This window comes from Chiloscyllium plagiosum, chromosome 4, assembly GCF_004010195.1.
Source record: "Chiloscyllium plagiosum isolate BGI_BamShark_2017 chromosome 4, ASM401019v2, whole genome shotgun sequence".
Classification (NCBI taxonomy): Eukaryota; Metazoa; Chordata; class Chondrichthyes; order Orectolobiformes; family Hemiscylliidae; genus Chiloscyllium; species Chiloscyllium plagiosum.
Genome location: NC_057713.1, coordinates 122,159,760 through 122,174,062, shown reverse-complemented (window position 1 = coordinate 122,174,062; position 14,303 = coordinate 122,159,760). Strand labels below are relative to the sequence as shown.

Genomic DNA, 14,303 nt, shown 5'->3' with positions numbered 1-14,303 from the left:
GGATTCAAACTGGACATCAGGTAAGGAGAAATCGTTGCAAAAGAGACAGATTAGGTCCCTGTGAAGAGTGTTCTTTGAGATCAATGGTGAACGCCATCGATTCACTGTTGACCACAAATTCTAGGCCAAAGTTGTAACTAAAGATCTAAATAAAGTCCATAATTCCTACTGTCAACTAGTTAAGTACCAAGACCTATAATTTTCAAATCTTTTGAGTGAATATTCTAGTCCATCTACAGGAAAAGGACACAGAAATAACATTGCAGAATGGTTTCCTTCAGTGCTGAAACCATTCTATGGTTTTTTAATAGACTCCTGAGACTTTCTATCCTAACTTCGAAATACATGCTAGCAAGACAACTTATTGGAATACAGAATGTGAAACATATATTATTAGTCTGTAATTGTAGAAAGTCAAGGTTTGATAACATACTGACTAAAACTCAACAGTCTTGGAGTGTCTTTTTGAAAATTCTGTCATGGCTTCCTTTGGAATCAAGATGACTTATGTATTAGCTAGGGAAACCAAGTCTTCTGCAAATCTTCACGCAAAAATAATTCCAATAAAATGTATCACAATTCTTTATGTTGTGTGTGAAAAAAAAAGCACTTTGGTAGGAGCCAAAGTGACATCTAATTGTTAGGGAGGAGAAATCTATTTGGCCCATCTTAATTGCACCAGCTCACCAAATTAATAATATGCCTTAGCACTATCCTTCTGCCTTTCTCTGTAGCCCTTACATTGTTTTAACTCAAATAACCATCTAACGTCCTCTTGAATGCTTTAATTGAAAATGCCTCCACCATACTTTCAAGGCAGTGTATTCCAGACCCAAACTACTTACGCGAAAAAGCTTTCCTCTTGCCTCACATTTGCTTCTTCTGCAAGTTACCTTAAATTGGTGCCAGTTCTCAATCATTTTACAAATGGGAAGAGTTTCTCCCTACCTACAGAGTTTAGACCATTGTGATTTTGAAATCTTCTATCATATCTAACGTAACTTTTCTCCTCTGCAAGGAAAATATTCTCTAAGCCTTCATATGTGTCATAAGAACCACCTAGAGATCTCTTCAATCTCTTATACACTCATATCCTTCCTGAAATCAGGCCCCCAAAAATGTACACAAATGTGCAGCTGAGATCTATGTAGGGTCTTTTACAAGTTCAGTATAACTTCCTTCTCTCATTCCTTATGTTCCCATTAATGAAGGCTAAAAAGTTGTATGTTTTTATTAACTGCTCTCTCCACCTGTCCCGTCCCTTTCATGACTTATGCACATAAACACATAGGTCTCTCCTCCTCTTGCAAAACACTTAGTTTAGTGCTCTTTATTTTATACTATCTTTCCATGTTCTGTAAGAATATATCACCTCATACCACTCCACACTGACCATCATTTGCCATCTATCTGCCCACTCCACTAATGGCTACATTCTTTTGAAGGTCTACACACATTCTCCTCTCAGTTTACATGCTTCTAAGTTTTGTAACATCTGCAAACTTTGAAACTGTTTTCTTGTACACAAGATCCAGATCATTAATATGCATCAAGAAAAGCATGGGTCCAATCCCAACCTTTGGGGAGCTCCACTAACAACAAGAACAAAAGAGAAGTACAGCATGGAAACAGGCCCTTCAGCCCTCCAAGCCTGTGCCAAACATCATGCCATAACTAAACTAAGAAAACAAACCTTCTGCCCTTATTAGGTCCATATTCCTCTACTCCCTGCCTATTCATGTAATTATCCAGAAGCCTCTTATATGTCATGAACGTGCCTGCATCCACCACCTGTTCTGGCAATGCGTTCCAGGTTCCCACCACCCTCTGCATGAAAAACTTCCCTTGCACATTTTCCCACCTATGCCTCGCATAATTGTGTAGACCTCTACCAGGTCTCCTCTCAGCCACCAGCTTTCCAGTGAACTACAACACCTTCATTCGATCCAAAACATATGCATTAACCATTACTCTGTTTCCTATTATTCAGCCAGATTTTATATCCATGTAGTTACTGTCCCCTTTTATTCCAAGAGCTCTCACTTTTCTTGCAAGTTTATTCTGTGACACTATATCTATTGCCTTTTGGAAGTCCATGTACACATCAATCCTCACAATTAATTCGTCACTGAATTTCCAGTAAGTCAGTTAAATACAATTTTCCCACAAGAAATCCATGCTGGCATGCCCTAATGCATTTTTACCTGCGACTGTTAATTCTATTCTGAATTATTGTTTGATTTTAAGAAGTTACCGCTTTATCAAAGATAAACTGGGAGGCGATTGCTAGGCTTATCCTAGTAAACTTTTTTGAACAAGGGAGTAACATTTGAAATTCACCACCTGAGTTTTCCTTAAGACTGAAAATATATGGCCAGCGCTTCTGCAATTTCTAATTATACAGCTTATCATGAGCAAGGTTTTGATGAGTTACAGGCACAAGCTGCCAGTTAAAATGATGACATTATACATTAACGTAGCATAGACCTGGCTCAAGTAAGAGCAGGATTAGGTGATACATATTTCTGGCTACAACATGTTCAGACAATTAGGAAAGGTCAAAAAAAAGGCTTTTGCAGATAATTAGTTAAAGAAAGGGAGAACAATCCAGAGGGTTCAAGGTCAGAATTTATTGGCTGAAGTGAAGGAACAAAAAGATGCAATTACATTGCTTGGTGTAATCTATAGGCCACCAGATAGTTTCAAAAATGTAGAAATCTGCCTTGTTTTAAATCACAATGCCTATTTTTTTTTTAAGATTGCATTCAATTTATAGTGTAACATGATAACAAGTTCTAGAGCTGTCTGTTATTCTTTATTGGGAAATGTACACCTTCTAATACAATAATTTCAAAGGATAATCTGAATTAAACAAGTGGATTAAAAATTCAGCAGCATTAGGTACTGGGCTTTCTGCAGCTCTGAACCACTGAACATATGTGATTTATCAGTGTTGTATAATTAAAAGGATTGTTTTTATACTGTCTTTTTACAATGCAACTGGAACTACTGAGAAACTCCATGAATATCAAATTTCATGCATAAATTTGCATTAATATTATACTGACAGAACTCTGGATATTTCAAATATGTTTCAAAAGCTTCTGTAAACTAAGTGACAAGCTCTGTAATTTATCTATTCACAATTGCTTTATTTTTGTTTTTTTTATATAGATGTTCCTATCCTGCAGAACATTTCTGCTTCCTGAGACATCGGAAAGAACTCTTCCATTCCAGTTTGGAGCATTATAAATTGTTGTAAAATACATAATTCATAAACCATGAAATTTTTCACATTCACATGAAAGACAGATGCTCAAAATGCAGCAGACCTCAATACAGCACTGAAATGTCAGCCTAGATTAGTGGCTAAAAACATAAATAGAATAAATCTACAATTTTTCAAGTCAGTAACAGTGCTATGACTGTACCATGGCAAAAACTACATTTGCAGATAATATCGAGGTCAGACCACACTACATGTTTGACAAAACATTAGAGATAGATAATTAAAATTAACATACAATATGTCACAATGGTGTATAAACAACTATAGATTTAGAAAGCAGGAGCAAACTACTGCAGATGTTGGAATATGTACTGAAAACACAAAATGCTAAAACTCACAGTGGGTCAGGCAGCATCCATGGAGAGAGAGGAAGTTAATGTTTCGATTCTGACGCACGGAGATTTATAGATTTAGAAATTTGAACATCGTACAGAACAAACTATATTAGTTTTCACATAGAATAATAAATAAAACATTGAGCAACAGAAGAGAATATGAGAGTTGATTTTTTTTTACGTCTTTCCCACCCTGAGGCAGTATTCTGGTTTAGTGCATCATCCAGCCCTTATAAAGCTCACATGGTTGGTATTCCAGGGATTTTAATGGAATGAGAATCAGGAAAGTTCTATGAAGAGCAGATGATCCACTATTGCAGATTTCCATGCAGTGAAGACGACAGAATTTAGTCCAACGTTTCCGAAGTAAGTAGCACAGGAGGCAAGTTGCTTGCACCCAAGCTCACTCTTCTTGTTTTAAAGAAAGGAATTCTCTTGCCAGGACAAGCAGAATGGGAATAAGGGTCAGGGCTGATACTAAATTTTAAGAAAAAATCAAAATGTAAAGCTTGGAGTCAAAGTATGCTCATTACTCCTAAAATAGCAGGCACAAGAATTACAAGTTTTTTCTTCTTAATGCTTTGTCCAATGCTGCAATATCTACATGTCAAATAAATGTTTGATGCGCATTGTTGTATTGCAACCTAAAAGGAAAAGAGAAGCATTTCATCCACATAAAACAGTAAAATATCCTTTGAGACATCATGTTTCTCTTAATTTTATTTTAGAATACAGATTAAGAGGCAATGAAGAAACTCTTGTCCTGAAGTGCTATACCACAGCCTAATAGCATGTGTGTTTGTGGCAATGGTTCCCCACACTGATCTCCTCCCAATCATGAATATGTTGCCAGCAAAAACCATCAGAGACTGAGAAACCTTCTGTTTTTTTGGGGAGTGGGGTATATAATGCAGTGTAAAGCATATAAAGTGACGCTGTATATAAGTTTTTTTTAATTTTTCCAGTTAAAATGTATTTTTGTACATAAAGATTATTGATTTGACTCCTTCACTGTAGATGATAACAAAGGGATTAACAAACTTGATTCATAAACAAAATGGCCAGTCGATTCAAAAAGGCTTCATAAGAGTTTCTCAGCATGTGAGCAATACAAGTAATATAGCAAATGTTTCAAGAATTAAAAAGAAACATTTGGCATGGAAATCAGACATGGTTTGAATAGGTGTCAAAACAAAATTGCATATATAATAGGGATATGTCCTGGTTTCAGTTAAAACAAAATATTTAACATGCAACATAATTGTCTAGAGTGATATTTAATTGCACCTATTGTGTGGTAACCTCAATGATCAGATGAGGGCTGTACAACTGTCAATAATTCTGACTTCATAATGGATGGAACGTTATGTTGAAGCAGCTAAATATGGTTTGGCTGGGAATATTTCAATGTTGCTTTCAGCAACTGACTTCTACTGCATCAGCAGTGATTCTAGCAATTGGAAAATTTTGCACTTGACACTTACCGACATTAGCTTCACTGTCATCTTTGATGTTATAATTGATTCATTATCACCCTGACATCCTCTGCTTTGATTCTGTTTTTCCATTCAGGTCTGGAATAAGCTTGCGTCAAGGCCTGCAGCCAAGTGGTTCTGGAGGAACCCAAACTGAGCATTAGGAAGCAAATTATTGGTGTTGCTGGATAGCATTGTTGAATACCCTGTCCATGAATTTCCTGATGAGAAGACCACCAGTAGGGTAGTAATTGATGGATTAAATTTACTCTGTTTTTTGTACAGAAGACATATCTGAGCAATTTTGCACATCAATGTCATAGCTACACTACAAATTTGGCTTAAGACACAACTAGTTCTACTGTACAGATCTATAGTATTATAGATACACATACCTCAGAATAGAATCTTTACAGTATGGAAACAGGCCCTTTGGCCCAACAAGTCCACACCGACCCTCCGAAGAGCATCCCACCCAAACCCACATCCCGACCCCGATCCCATTACTCGACACTTACCCCTTCTACACATCCCTGAACATCATGAGCAATTTAGCACAGCCAATTCACCTAACCTGCACATCTTTGGATTGTGGGATGAAATCGGAGCACCCAGAGGAAACCCATGCAGACAGAGGGAGAATGTACAAATTCCACATAGACAGTAACCTGAGGCTGAAATCAAACCTTGGTCCCTGGAGCCTGTGAGGCAGCAGTGTAAACAAATTAAAGGAAAAGCAATATTGTGGACACTGGAAATTGGAAACAAACATTAGAATACTGGAGAAACACAACTGGTCTAGCAATATCTATGGGAAGAGAAAACCAGTTTTCAAATTGACATAGGTATGACTTTATCAAAACTGAAAGGAGTTGGAAATTTTTTCAATGTAGAGTGTGTACACTTTTGACAGAGGTGGAGAAGGAGCAAGGGAAACATAGTGTAGAGGCCCAGTGCAAAAAAGGGGTTGCTAACAGTGGTGAAAGAGAAAGATTAGAACAATGAAGAATTGAGATGTGAAAGGGAGACAGTGGGCCATCACGACTGAGAACAAAGTTGTCTGTGGGTGTGGAAAGCGAAAGTGTAAGAAAAGTCAAGATCAAATAGCATACAGTCAGGCTCTGAAATTGTGAAATTCAATATTTGAGACTCAGACACAATAAAATGCCCAAGCAGAAAGTGTTCCTCATGCTTGTGTAGTGCTTTATTGGAACACTGCAGCAGGCTTAGGACAGAAATGGTAGCATGACAGCAAGGTGGTTTATTACAAATGACAAGGATTGGAAAGTCTCAGTCATTCCTACAGAGAAAGTAAAGGTTTTCACCAAATTGCATTTAAACTCACAATTATAAAGGAGACCACATGGTGAGCAGCAAATACAATAGACTAGATTGAAATAAGTAGAGAAGCTGGAAGAACACAATAAACCAGGCAACATCAGGGGTTGGAGAAGTCAACATTTCAGGTATAATCCTTCTTCAGCAACGGAGGTGGGGGTAGGGGGAGGTAGTTCTTCCAGCCTCCTGCTTGTCTACTTTTAAATTCCAGCATCTCCAGCAGGATGCTACCATGAAACACATCTCTCTTGATCCATGTCAGCATTCTGCAGGGACCATTCCCTCTGTAATATCCTAATCCACTCCACTATCACTCCCAACCATTCTTCACTCCCCTATGTCCCCTTTCCATACAATTACAGAAGGACAAAATCAGAAGTCACACAACACCAAGTTATAATCTAACAGGTTCATTTGAAATCGCAAGCTTTCGGGGCTGGTACTTCGCTACTCTTTCCACACTTCACCTGACGATGCAGCAGTGTTCCGAAAGCTTGTGATTTCAAATAAACCTGTCGGACTATAACTTGATGACATGTGACTTCCGATGTTGTCCCCCCTAGTTCAACACTGGCACCTCCACATCAATGAAGAACTAATTGCTCATTCAGCACCTGCTTGTGATTTCAAATAAACCTGTTGGACTATAACTTGATGACATGTTCCGATGTTGTCCCCCCTAGTTCAACACTGGCACCTCCACATCAATGAAGAACTAATTGCTCATTCAGCACCTCCCTCTTCATTGTTCAAGACCACAAACATACCTTCCAAGCAAAGATGCACTTTGTTTCAACATTTTACAATATAGTCTATTATCTATGCTTTATAACCTAAATCTTAGATTGCACATTAAATCCACCTTCAAAAGACAAAGGCGGCAACAAAAAATATCTTCCAGCGAGATGATGTATACGATAAAGGTTCTCTGTTCCATCTCTAAACCTAAACTGTGAGCATTTTAACACGTACTATGGATTATGGGAGAGACTTTCAACATTTACAGGAGTAGTTAATGATGAAAAGCCTAAGCTTGAGCAGGGTACATAACAAATTTATATTTAAAATTTTTAACATAATTATTAAATAGTATTACTATTGGTTCTGTAAGCTTCTATATATTTAATGTTAATAAAGTAAGCAATAATTATGTTACTTTATGCTATATATTGCTTGAGTATTTTTGACATAATGACACACTGCTTAGGCAGCATTGGAACTGTGGCAAATGTTACAAATCATAGTCATAGCAATCAGCATTAAAATCAGCACCGTTTACTGCTAATGGAATTAGTTTTAATCTAGGCATTTCATTTATGCTCTTCCCTCTCCTAATTAAAGACTGAAAACATCAATTTTTGAAAGTATATTAGAAGTTTGCCAGCACTCCAATGGCTAAACATTTTGTTTGAGATGAATGACACAAATTTCAATTTTATTTGATTGAAAAGGATACTGTCACTAAGGATCACTGAACTAGTGCCTGAAATGAACAGTTAAAAAACTATGATCTTGAAGTTAGCAACATTACCAGGAAATGGAACACTTGCCTTTATTTCAAAGGAACAGAGTATAAAAGCAAAAATGCTTTTCTAAAACTATACAAGTCACTTGTCAGACCAGAGTTTGAATACTGTAAACAGTTTTGGAACCCTTATCTAAGCAAAGATTTACTGACATTGAAGGCAGTCCAGAAAACATTCATGGGTATGGAGGGACTGTTTTAAAGACCAGTAAAGCAGGTTGGCCCTGTACTCTTTGGAGTTTAGAAGAATGAAAGGTAACCTTTTTGAAACATACTTGATTCTTGGGGTACTTGCCAGGGTTGCCATGGAAAAGTTATTTCTACTTGTGGGAGAGTCTAGGACAAGAAAGAATAATCTGAAAATTGGGAGTTACCCATTTAGAGCAAAGATAAAAAGGAATTTGTTCTCTCAGAAGGTACTGAATCTGTGGAATGTTTTTGTAACCACAGAGGGCTGCCAATGCTGTGCCATTAAATATATTCAAGTCTCAGATAGACAGATTTTTAATCAGTAAGGCTATGGGGAAAAGGCAGGAAAAGTGAAATTAGGGTTATTAGATCAGCTATGATCTCACTGAATGGTGGAGCAGACTCGAATGACCTACTTCTGCTCCTATGTCTTATGGTCTCGTAACTTAGTCAAACAATAAAATGAGGAAATAAATAACCAAACAGAGAATACAAATCGGCCAACTCCAATACTGAAGCAGTCCACCAACAAACAGGATCAAATAGACACAGGAAATAAAGGATGAATGGCTTAACATTTTCTTCCAAAGTGTTCAGAAAACCATTTCTATTTGTGTTAGTACAGTTGCCCATTAAAAATCAGTCTCAGATTAGATTAGATTCCCTACAGTATGGAAACAGGCCCTTCGGCCCAACAAGTCCATACCGACCCTCCGAAGAGTAACCCACCCAGACCCATTCCCCATATTCACCCCTGACTGTGAGCAATTTAGTATGACCAATTCACCTAACAAGCACATCTTTGGATTGTGGGAGGAAACTGGAGCACCCGGAGGAACCCCATGCAGACATGGGCAGAATGTGCCAAGTCCACACAGACAGACAGTCATCTGAGGGTGGAATCGAATTTGGGTCCCTGGCACTGTGAGGCAGCAGTGCTAACCACTGAGTCACCGTGCCGCCCATCTTACTCTTCTTTTTTGACAGTCCTTCAGGATTGAGGATGGCTTGCTTAGACTCCAAGTTCAATACAATAGCTGTAAGGCTAATACATAATTGTACACATGGGGCAGGAGGTGTTGGAAGGACAGGGTGGACACCCTGTTAGTTTTTATGCTCCCTCTGATGCTTTAGTAATACCTTTACATATTCCTAAATGAGGCTTTGATGCGTTTGGTGCCCTTTCTAATAGAGTAAGTTGTAAGTCAGAACCTCCCATGAATTGAAAGGTATGCTCGACCACTTCAGAAGTGCCTTGAATACTATTCTTAAAAGGTTGCTGCTGTCTACCGAAATGTCTCAAGCTGCAACCAAACTCTGAATAGTGTGATTGCACCAGGAGTTTGCTGTTTGGCTTTAAGAGCTGCGTTTTCATGATTAACACTGCAAAGCTGGGCACGTTGGCCTGGGTAAGAACATTGCTGCTGGAACATCTGTCTTATCACCGGATTTGGAGGATTTTATAAAGGCACCACAGTGACATTTCTTCACTGTTTTGACTTGTGCAAGTCTTCAAACCATGTAGGGTCACACAGATTACTGCTACTTGGTAAACCATGATCTTAGCGTCAGGTTTGAGATCCTGATTGTGGTACGTAAGTGCAAATCTTTCTTTCTTTACCTATAGAGAAGCTAAATAAAGGTAAAGTCACCATAACTTTACCAGACCATATGGCTGCCCCCTCGGTTGGACCAAAGGGTCTGTTTCCAAGTTGCATGACACTATGGCTATGTCTCTATAACTGGTGGTGGTTTAACCCCAGTGTCACCATGTTTGGTTAGAGAAGAGGCTGACACAAACAGTCCTTAACGGTAATCTCAGCCGGTGTGGGAACTGAACCCATGTTGCTAGCATCACTCTATATTGTAAACCAGTCAACTGAGCTAACCATCCCCAAAAGGAGGGTTCCATCTCCTGATCCTTGTCTAGTTGCATGGTGCAAGTATGCAGAATGGACTCTGTTCAGAAGTAAAATTTAATTGCAATGCCGACTGGGCTGCAAACATTCACTGTTTACATATGAAGAGAATCAAATAGGAAAAGACAAAATATGCATCAGTGCTTTGGCTAAAATGATAACCTAGTGTACCATAATGTAAACTTCAGGATACCTGGACATGGAAGATGTTTTTAACAAGACAACTTGAGACTATAAAACTACATTGAAAATTGTTTGACAGTAGAAGATCGGAGAACAAGACTCCCTCTAGTGTTCCAACTATTGCTCTACAATTGGCAATTTATGCACTTTTGCTCAGATTTGCCACTATGGGTACTGCAGCTGTTGGAGATTAGAGTTAGGATTAGAATGGTGCTGGAAAAGCACAGTAGGTCAGGCAGCATCCGAGGAGGAGGAAAATCGACGTTTTGGACAAAAGCTGAAGGGCTTTGCCCGAAACCCCAATTTTCCTGCTCCTTGGATGCTGCCTGACCTGCTGTGTTTTTCCAGCACCACACTAGAGTCACAGCATGGAAACAGACCCTTCAGTCCAACCCATCCATGCCGACCAGATACCCAACCCAACCTAGTCCCACCTGCCAGCACCTGGCCCATATCCCTCCAAACCCTTCCCATTCATATACCCATCCAAATGCTTCTTAAATGTTGCAATTGTACCAGCCTCCACCACTTCCTCTGGCAGCTCATTCATACACATACCACCCTCTGTGTGAAAAAGTTGCCTCGTAGCCTCTTTTATATCGTTCCCCTCTCACTCTAAACATATGCCCTCTAGTTCTGAACTCCCTGACCCCTCTTGACTGTGCAAGTAGTGTTAGGAACAGTAGTAAAACTGTCACGTTTCTACAGTATTGTTCTTAATGTGTTCACAAAGGCAAGTAAAGGTGAAGTCTTCTAGTTCTAATGTGCTCATAATTCCACAGAAATTCAAACACACCCAACATCAGAATACTTCGCTGCCTTTTGAATGAATCCCTGTTTTAATATAAACAATTATGATTAGAATTAGAATTCCAACAGTGTGGAAACAGGTCCTTCGACCCAACAAGTCCACACCGCCCCTCTGCAGAGTATTCCTCAGAGCCATTACCCTACGTTATCTACACATCCCTGAGCACTATGGGCAATTTAGCATGACTAATTCACCTAACCTGCACATCTTTGGATTGTGGGAGGAAACCAGAGAAGGCGATATAGGCCAAGTGCAGGCAGGTAGGACTAGTTTAGTTTGGGATCATGGTCGGCATGGACTGGTTGGAATGAAGGATCTGTTTCTGTGCTGAATGACTCCATGTCACTATGACTACACAAATTAACACTGAATAAAAATTTAATATCATAAACACAATCATACAAAAATAACAAAATCTTTGAATACACAAAATTTGTGAATTTCCCCAATTTCTGCAATGCTACCCTGAGCAGCATTCCTGATTTTAGTAGCACAGCGGTAAAGTGCCGGAGGCAGGTGTTCACTAGCATGAACTTAAATCCTTTCTATCTGTAGGTCAGCAGAACAACTAATTCATCTGTAGGAGTACAGATGTTTCGAGATATTTGTGCTAATTGAGAAGAAACAGAGATTTGTGAAAGGCAGATCATGTTTGTCCGCTCTAACTGAATTTTTGATGAATGAATAAAGATCAGTGAGAAGAATATGGTTGAATGCTGTTTGCATGGGTTTTAGGAAGAATGAACCTAGGTATCACACATGTGGCTGATTAACAAAACTGAAGCTTAAGGAAATGAGAAGTAAAAATGTTTATGTCCAAATTGGATTTTAAAAAATGGCTCAAAGATAGAAAACAGTAAGTGATCAGTTCTGATGAAAGGTCACTCAACCTGAAATGTTAATTCTGATTTCTCTGCACAGATGCTGCCAGAGATGCTGAGTTTTTCTAGCAACTTCTGTTTTTGTTTCGGATTTGCAGCATCTACAGTTTTATCGGTTTTTAAACAGTAAGTCATGATTGTTTTCTGGATTAGACATTGTCAACATGGTGCACTCAAGTTCTAGGACAATCACTTTCTCATTTTGCTAATGGTTTGAATCTTGGAATAGAGGGATTTTCAAAAGTCGAGATTATACCAACTTGCCTGCAATGGACAGATAGGCTAGGACCACTGAATCTGCATTAACTGGCCACATCAAATTCTCCTTTTAATCTTCCTTATTTTTACTGGTGATTGGGATAAAAAATTCTGCGATTCTCTCCATTTTTCCATTAGTGGCTTTCGTTATAGTTTCTTTGCCATTATAAATTGTAGTGCTTTCTTGTTTCAAATCGTGCAGTAACAGGGAGATAATGTTGGCATTGTGGATGTGGCACAATTGCAGAAAGTGATCTGAATGTTCAAAAAGTACAGATAATGGGATTATGAGTTAAACTGAAAGACAATTTTAAAGCGAAATTAACCAAGAGATCAGAAAGGGGATTTAAAATAGAATATCAACCACTCATAAGTGGGGTGTCCTCGGCTTCTGAATTTAACCACTTTTTATTCAAATGGCAAACGGTGTGTTGGATCAACTTAAAAGAGGGGCAACAGGTTAGAACCAGATTTGGGTAGATTTGTGAAGGTGGCCTCAAAATCAGAAAATATCCTCTTAAATGCATAAGAGCGCATTTGTGTGTACAGCTTTGCACATTAAAGTTATAGAGTCTTACAGCACAGAACAGGTCCTTCGGTGTATCAGGTCTGTCGTCATGAGCAACCTAAACTAATCATTTTCCAGCAGTTAAGCGTCAGATGTACAGCATGGAAACAGACTCTTCGGTCCAACTCGTCCATGACAACCAGATATCCTAAATTAATCTAGTCCCATTTGCCAGCATTTGGCCCATATCCCTCTAAACCCTTCCTATTCATATACCCAAGCAGGTGCCTTTTAAATGTTGTAATTGTACCAGCTTCCACCATTTCCTCAGGCAGCTCATTCCACACATGCACCATCCTCAGCATAGAAAGGTTGCCCCTTGGGTCCCTTTTAAATCATTCCCCTCTCCCCTTAAACGTTCTAGTTTTGGACTCCTCCACTGCAGGGAAAAGACCTTGTCTATTTCAAGTTTCACAATAACCCTATAGCTTTGAAAGTTAGATATATCATTGGAATATTATGAATATTACTGGAACTGAATAGCTGTTGGCTAAAGATTAGTTAAGAGGGAAAATGATTTGGTAGGAATCACTTATCGCTCACTCAAAGCTCAAGCTCAAGTGTCATTAGGCCGCAACCAAAGCAAACAAGAGACCTGGGCATGAGTTGCATTTACCAAATAACTAATTACAACACTTTATGCAATTTATATTCACCTTTGGCAACACTCTATTTGACATACTATGCACAGTTTATGCTGAGGAAGAATACTTTCACACTGGAGAGAGTACAGAGAATAGCAATGAAGTAAAAGGAAGGTCGCAATGCTCCTGTGAAGTGACTTTTATATGTTCATGGCACAATATGAACGCAAGTAAAACATAACATAGAACAGCACAGCACAGGAACAGACCCTGCGGCCCACAATGTTGTGCTAAACATGACGACAAACTAAACTAATCGCTTCTGCCAGTCCATGGACCATATCCCTCCATTCCTTGCAAATTCACACACTAATCTAAAAGCCCCTTAAACACCCCTAATGTACGTGACTCCACCACCATCCCTGACAGAGCCAGACTCTACCATTTTCTGTAAAAAAAAGCTTGTCCATCACATCTCCTTTGAACTTTCCTCCTGACCTTAAATGCATGCCCCCAAGTATTAGACATTTCAACTCTGGGAAAAAGATTCTGAACGTCAATCCTATCTATACATCACATAATTTTGTTTATTTCTATCAAGATTCTCCTCAGCCTCTGCCGCTCCAAAGAAAACAACCTGAGTTTATCTAGCCTCTCCTTATAGTTCATACCCTCTAACCCAGGTAGCATCATGGTAAACCTCTTCTACATCCTCTCCAAAGCCTCTACATGCTTTCAACCAGAATTGAAAGTAGTATTCTAATTGTTGCCTAACCAAAGTCTTATAAAGTTATAACATATAATCCTAACTCTTCTACTCAATCAGAACCCCACTGGTCCTCACCTATCACCCCACCAACCTGCATATACATCGTGTCATCCGTCGTCATTTCCGCCACCTCCAAACGGACCCCACCACCAGGGATATATTTCCGTCCCCTCCCCATC

The 14,303-nt window shown here is 39.0% G+C and overlaps 1 protein-coding gene across 2 annotated transcripts in view; it reads right to left on the bottom strand.

Moving 5' to 3' along the window:
* Positions 1–14,303, bottom strand: part of tpd52 (tumor protein D52) — a 150,257-nt gene that overhangs the window by 65,143 nt on the left and 70,811 nt on the right. The window lies entirely within an intron of this gene.